Here is a 7,714-nt window from a genome sequence, read left to right on the forward strand (position 1 = left end):
CCACCCATTGCTTCTTGTTCTACCCTCAGGTGCCTTGGAGAATAGTTTGACTCCCTCTTCTTTGTGGCAGCCCCTGAGATATTGGAAGACTGCTATCATGTCTCCCCTAGTCCTTCTTTCTATTAAACTAGACATACCCAGTTCCTGCAACTGTTCTTCATATGTTTTAGCCTCCAGTCCCCTAATCCTCTTTGTTGCTCTTCTCTGCATTCTTTCTAGAGTCTCCACATCTTTTCTACATCGTGGCGACCAAAACTGAATGCTGTATTCCAAGTGTGGCTTTACCAAGGTCTTATAAAGTGGTATTAACACTTCACGTGGTCTTGATTCTCTCCCTCTGTTTATGTAGTCTAGAACTGTGTTGGCTTTCTTGGCAGCTGCTGCACACGGCTGTCTCCTATTTAAATGGTTGTCTACTAGGACTCCAAGATCCCTCTCACAGTTACTACTATTGAGCAAGGTACCACCTATATTGTACCTGTGCATTTCGTTTTTCTTGCCTAAATGTAGAACCTTACTCTTAAAATAATAGAGAAATAGAAAATGTGATCTTTAGCAAGGGTGTGTGTGTGTGCCTGCTTGTTTAGAAAAAACACAACACACAGGCTTTAACTTCCCAGAGGCACAGATACTCTATATTAACAGTGGTCCCCAACCCCCGGTCCGCGGACCGGTGCCGGGCCGTGGAGTACCTGGCACCGGGCTGCGCAGCGGCCGGGGGCCATGATCCCCTGCTGCCTCTTCACCCACACGCGCAGCCTGAGATCAACCCCGGGACTCGAACCCGAGAGCCGCCTCTCCGGTCCAAACCCCACTCCCACCCCGGCCGCCCGCCCGGCCGCCTTGGTAGCCCGTGGAGACGGAGCGTGTTCGGTTCGCCGCTACCTGGGGGCGCCGTCCCCATGACATCACCGCGGAGTCCTCGCCTCCTTCCCTGGCGAGGCTTTCTCCCCACCAGCCAATCAGAGGCCAGTCCCCGGGCAAGCGGGGACAAGTTGCTGGCCGGTCGAAGCAGAAGCGGGGAGCTTTCACAGATAGGAACGTGATGGGGTTTGTTTTCTTCCCCCACTCCTGAGCCCTTTTTTTTTTTTTTTTTGCTTGCCTTCTGGGGTCTCCGCCGTGGAGCAGCCGAGGTCAGATGGGGAGGCGGAGAGAGAGAAAGAGAGAGAGAGATGGGCGGGTGGCAGCTGTCTGTGAAACATCTTCCCCTCCCCACCTCCTGGGCAGCCAACTGCCAGAGAGGCACGGTGGGGGTGGTGGGGGTGGTGGGGGTGGAAGGAAATAAAAAGAGAAGTTGCCCTTTCATTTTGCAATCTCTCTCTACGACCTTGTTTCATTCTCTTCCCTTTTGTTTCGTCCTCATTTCTCAATCTCAGCAACTTTAACACTTTTGGACTTCAACTCCCCAAATTGCCCAGCCAGCTAGAATAGATAGATAGATGGTGGATAGGTGATTGATAGATAGAGAGGGATGGATGGATGGATGGATGGATAAATAGATAAATAGATAGATAGATGATAGATAGATAGATAGAGGATATATACACATACACGCATACACACATACATACACAGAGAGAGACAGAGACAGACATGGATGGATAGATATCACAGAAGTGAGTACACTCCCTCACATTTTATCAATATTTAAGTATATCTTGCAGCAGTTTAGACATTAATGGCTGGGGGCCATGATCGCTGCAGAACAACGCCCACCCCCCACCCCTGCGCGCGCTCAGCGGGCCACGGTAAAATTATCAAAGGCTGACTGGTCCACGGCGATAAAAAGGTTGGGGACCACTGCTCTATAAATTGCCTCCTCGTGTTATTGTAACAGTGTGACTTGTCTATAAACCTGGAGAAGTTTACTGTCTTTCTCCTTGTGTAAATCAGCATGGCCAAATCTCCTTTAGACACACAGAAGATGGCACAGAGTCAAGAATACGGGTCTTGCCAATGTTGTGGAGATTTGGTTAAGAGTCTGGGTGTGTTGGTAGGTTCAAGACCCGAGTGCCGCGCCACAGGGTGAGTTCCCATAAAATGCCAAACGGAAGCTGAAATACACCAAGTGAATGAGAGGAAGAGTGGGAAAGGAGAGAAGAAAGATAGGAAGAGAGGGATAGGAGAGAGGGTAAGGGGGGAAGATGAGGAGGATAAGGAGGAGTGGAATGAAGAGAGAGGAGAAGGAGAAAGGAAGGGGAAGTTGACTAGAAAAGGATGATGGAGGGAAGAAAGGAGGTAGGAGAGAGGTAGAAGAAAGAGGTGTATGGAGAGCAGAAGAGCTAATAATGGGTTTTTATCTTTCTGGGTGTTGATGACAAGAGGAACTGATGTAATTACTACTTAATACAATAGGATATTGGCTATGTAATAGTATACATGTGATTATATGCTATGAAAGTGGAAAATAAAAAAGTATATTTAAAAAAAATGCCAAACGGAAGGAGATGGGATAAGAAAAGAGAGAGAGAATTTTATTTATTTATTTGCTGGCTGGCTGGCTGGCTGGCTGGCTGGCTGGCTGGCTGGCTGGCTGGCTGGCTGGCTGGCTGGCTGGCTGGATGGATGGATGGATGGATGGATGGATGGATTTTTATCCTGCCTTCATTCCTTTATGTCACCTAGAGAGGAGAGGACAGGAGGGAAGGGGAGGGGAGGGGAAGGAAGCAGAGGGGAGCAGAGGAGAGAGGGAGTGGAGAGGATGGGAGAGGGGAGAGTATATGAGAGGAAAAGGGAGGGGGAGGGAAAGGGAGGGGAGAGAAGTAGGGAGAGGAGGGAAGCAGAGGGGAGAGAGAAGGGGAGGGGAGCAGGAGGAGCGCCTAGGGCAGGGGTGTCCAAACTTGAGAACTTTAAGACTTGTGGACTTCAACTCCCAGAATTCCTCAGCCAGCCATGGATAGCGGATAGGGAAGGGAGGGAGGGAGGGAGAGGAGAATGCTGACTGGGGGATTCTGGGAATTGAAGTCCACAAGTCTTAAAGTTTCAAAGGTAAAAAAAGAATACAGAATGAGTAAGGCAAAATTCAGAATAACCAAACATACAGAATTAGAATGTTGGCCACCGCTCCATTCTAAGCTCCCTTTGCCCCCTCCCTCACAGTCATGTGACCCAGTGCAGCTCCCTTCCACTCCCTGAGCAAACATCCCCCATGTGTACACCCACTCCCCCATATCGAAGCACACCCCAAACCAACAGGCACTAAACCCGCTAAAACTGTCGGAAAGGCTTGGACAAGCCCCACTCTGCAGGTTTCCCCTTCCTTTCCTTCCCGTTTTAAAGAAAAATGGCCTTAGCTTGTAGGAAGTTAAAACCCAGCCCTCTCCTAGGAAAATGAAATATCCTGGGAAATGTTGAAAAGGCAGAATATTATATTTCCCTGGATGTGAAAATAAGAAACATGTTTTAAAGATAAAGTAGCTTCCTGCAGCTTCCTGCCCCTCCCCCCTTTGTCAATGGGCCATTAAGATGCCCAAGCCAGTCTATTCTACATAATAAAGAGTTCTCCCCTTCAGCTGCAGGGTGATGGGGTTAAGGCATGTTTAGCCTTTACCTAACTCACCACAGGGCATCTGAGAACTCAACCAAACCTGGATTCAAAACACAGCCTAGAGAGTTACCCCTGCATGCCCCATGGGAGTCTGACAACCAATCAGAATACAAGCTCAAGATCAAAGGCCAGAGAGGGCATAATACCAGGGGCTTTCAGCATCTCAGTCCTCCCTTCTCTTCTTCTCCCCAACAATGAAGCATGTGATCACCTTTTCTGTTCAGGACTCAAGCCATGTGGTCCTGTCCACCAATAAACCATCTTTCCAAGCAGCCTCCGGTGTCTTTTTTCCCACTTGGAGTTGAACCCAGAAGGGCATTTCTTTCTTTTTAAAATAATTTTTTTTATTTTAAACACATAAACACATCAACAAAAACAAACACATGACTTAAAACAACATAGGAACAAGAAGTTCCATCGTATATCATACTGCAGTTCCGTATCGGTTTCTTTACAGTTAGTGTTTTTCCCTTCTATACATTTCTACCTTGCATTCATGGTCTCCTTATTCATTATCCATTTTTATGTACAATTCTATATTTATTTATACTTAGCTATTTATAACAAAATATTGTTTACCTATATTGTGCTTTATATTCTTACTGTCATTTATTCTCTTACATACAATTATAGGTATACATTCACATAGTTATTCTTTTTCTTTGCCATTCTTATACTTTGGTTACGTGGCATGCCAAAACCGCGGTAGACTACAGCGCGCCCGACGAAAGCGTGTACGTGACGTCATCAGCAGCGCGACAAATAAAATTAAAAATAAATTAAATTAAAATTAAAATAAAATTAAAGCAAGCCGATTCACATAAAGGTAAGGGTTAGGTTTAGGGTTAGGTTAAGGGTTAGGTTAAGGGTTAGCGTTAGGTTTAGCATTAGGTTAAGGGTTAGGTTAAGGGTTAGGCTTAGGGTTAGGGTTAGGTTTGGGGGGGTTAGGTTTAGATTTACACATTAATTTTAAGTTTACCGCTCACAGCATGCTGTTTTCGTCGCGCTGCGATGACGTCACGTACGCGCTTTCGTCGAGCGCGCTTTAGTCCACCCCGGTTTTGTGGTGGAACCCTTTGGTTATTCCATTTAAAGGGTTATAATATACAGTTTGAGTTGCTTTGTTCACCATCCCTAGCGCCTGTTGTAATACCACCTTATTTTCCCTTTCTTTTCTCCCTCCCTCTCTTCTCTACTTCCTTCCTTCCTCCTCTCCTTCCCCTTCTTTCTTCCCTTACCTCTCCCCTACTCTTACCCTCTCTCTTACCCTTCCTGCCTCTCTCCTTCTCTTTCTCTCCCTTCCACCCACCTCTCCTTACGGGCATTTCTTTCATCAACCTCTTAGGTTTTTTTCCAACGCTTTTCCTTTCACATCTCTAGCTAAATTTTGATGTTAAAAAGAAAAAACAAAACTGGGTTTGTCTTTAACCAATACACCCACCCACAATGTGTATATATATAGTTTGACAATTTATAGGTCGCCCAAATCCCAACGGCTCTGGGCTGCTTACAATTAAAAAGTAAGAAATTTTTTTTTACAGAAGACAGAAATACATTTTTTTATTTTTAAAAAAGAAGTCTTTCTCTCTCTCTCTCTACCAATGAGCCTCTTCGGGCTTGGGTGATTTCTCTCTCTGCATTTGGCACCCCGGCGCCATCTCTCTGCCATTGAGAGCTGCCAACTCCTGTCCTTGTCTAGGCACTTATGACAGGGGTGACGCAGCTGGGACAAAATGTCACACTGGGAAAAACAATGACAAATGTGCCCAGTCAAGCAAGGTTCAGAAGGGAACGCTGGCAGACGGGGGCAACGGAAAGACAGAAGAGAAGCAGTCAGCAGCAGGGCATCGCCTTGGCTCCTCGCCTGCCACGTGCAAACAAAGGGAAATTGGGCAGCTGGAGGATCAACCTAAAGGGGCCCAGAAGTCAGCGTAAAACTCTGGCACAAGGAGAGTTAGGTTTCCCCAGCCAAGGCGTGCAGAGAAAATCACAGACCAAGCAATTTTTTTTTTAAAAAAAGAAAAGAATTCAGCAATCAATAAAGGGGAATATTTGTAGCTCAAGGTTGGAACGAGGAGTCATGGGTGCTCTCTGAGCTTGGTGGCTTTCTTGCAGACCTTTCATTACCCACCTAGGCAACGTCATCAGTGCTAGTAGGGAGTAGGGTTTGCAGGGGGGAGGAGGAGGAGGAGGAAGTAGAGGAGGAAGAGGATGATTCTGAGGTCATCAGTGCTCTCTGAGTTGGTTGTTTTCTTGCAGACCTTTCATTACCCACCTAGGGAACATCATCAGTGCTAGTAGGGAGTAGGGTTTGCAGGGGGGGGAGGAGGAGGAGGAGGAAGTAGAGGAGGAGGAGGAGGATTCTGAGGTCATCAGTGCTCTCTGAGTTGGTTGTTTTCTTGCAGACCTTTCATTACCCACCTAGGCAACATCATCAGTGCTACTAGGGAGTAGGGTTTGCAGGGGGGAGAAGCAGGAGGAGGAAGAGGAGGATTCTGAGGTCATCGGTGCTCTCTGAGTTGGTTGTTTTCTTGCAATAGCAATAGCAGTAGACTTATATACCGCTTCATAGGCCTTTCAGGCCTCTCTAAGCGGTTTACAGAGAGTCAGCATATTGCCCCCAACAATCTGGGTCCTCATTTTACCCACCTCGGAAGGATGGAAGGCTGAGTCAACCCTGAGCCGGTGAGATTTGAACCGCTGACCTGCTGATCTAGCAGTAGCCTGCAGTGCTGCATTTAACCACTGCGCCACCTTGGCTCTCTTGCAGACCTTTCATTACCCACCTAGGGAACATCATCAGTGCTAGAAAGGAATGGGATTTGCAGAATGGAGGAGGAGAAAGACTGTGGGCTCCTTGATGCTCTCTGAGTTGGCTGTTGTCTTCCAGACATTTCATTACCCAATTAGATAACAATATCATGGCTAGCAGGGAGGGAGGTTTGCTCTCATTTTATACAATTGTACAACTGCTTCTCCAAATCCTGCCTTGTGGACTCCCTTCTTTCTCATCCGATGAATGGGTCTTTAAAAGGGATCTCTTAAAATTTTATGAAATGTGAACAAACCTCGCTTCCTACTAGCCCTGAGGATGTTATCTGGTTTGGTAATGAAACGCCTCAGGGGTAGTATTCACTTATCTTCGCAAATGTGAGCGTGCACGGGACGTGATGGTGTCCGGGCAGGTGGGCGGAGTCTCCTTCCACTGCTACCGGTTCACCCAAACCAGATAGAACTGGCTGAATAGCAGCACTGAAACATCTGCAAGGAAACAGCCAAGCTCAGAGAGCACGAAGGACCCCACAGTCCTCCTCCTCCTCCACTCTGCAAACCCCACTCCTTACTAGCACTGATGATGTTACCTAGTTGGGTCGTGAAACGTCTGCAAGAAAACAACCAAGCTCAGAATGCCCCAAGGACCCCGTAACCCAACAATCATGATTAAAACTGGGTTGGTTTGTAAGGATAGTAGCCAAACCCATGCCATCAAACCTTGCCCTTTTGGTTTTATTGGTGATTACAGAAAACCGAGGTATACATTTGATGAAATATGAGTAATATTTAAAATACTAAAATATTGGTGATCTTATAGGGGTCAATAAACATATTGTAAGACATGAAATTGATGCTTAAATATATCTTTGGAGAAAGTGGTAAGGAAGCATTGATAGAATAGTATTGTTTAAAGATAAAAAGATGAATGTGGAAGAACTCCAACAAAGGGGAGGGAGTATAATTTGGGAAAATAGGTGTGTGTGTGTGTGTGTGTGTGTGTGTGTGTGTGTGTGTGTTCCAGCATAACTCAAGCAATTTCAAGCAAACTTGGTACACAGATGACTTACTCCCTGGAAACAAATACTGTGGGGGTAAGACACCCCCTAATATCCCTTGGGGGGACGGGGTGTTCTGTTAAGATACAGCCTGTTGTGCCTTAAAATGGCTTCTACTGTACAGCCCAGTGGAGTTGCCATGGTAACAGCTTCACAGTACTCCACCAGGGGGCTCCCTCTGGTAAGGGGGAAAATCCAACATTAGAAATTTTGTTTGGTCCGGACATTTGTGAATATCTAACACAGGATTGGGATAAACAAATATCCGGGCGGTTAACAGCTAATTGATAGAAAAAAGAATGTTTTGTACCCATAATGAGTTTATTAAGTTAGAAGT

The sequence above is a fragment of the Thamnophis elegans genome, chromosome 10 (assembly GCF_009769535.1).
Source record: "Thamnophis elegans isolate rThaEle1 chromosome 10, rThaEle1.pri, whole genome shotgun sequence".
Lineage (NCBI taxonomy): Eukaryota > Metazoa > Chordata > Lepidosauria > Squamata > Colubridae > Thamnophis > Thamnophis elegans.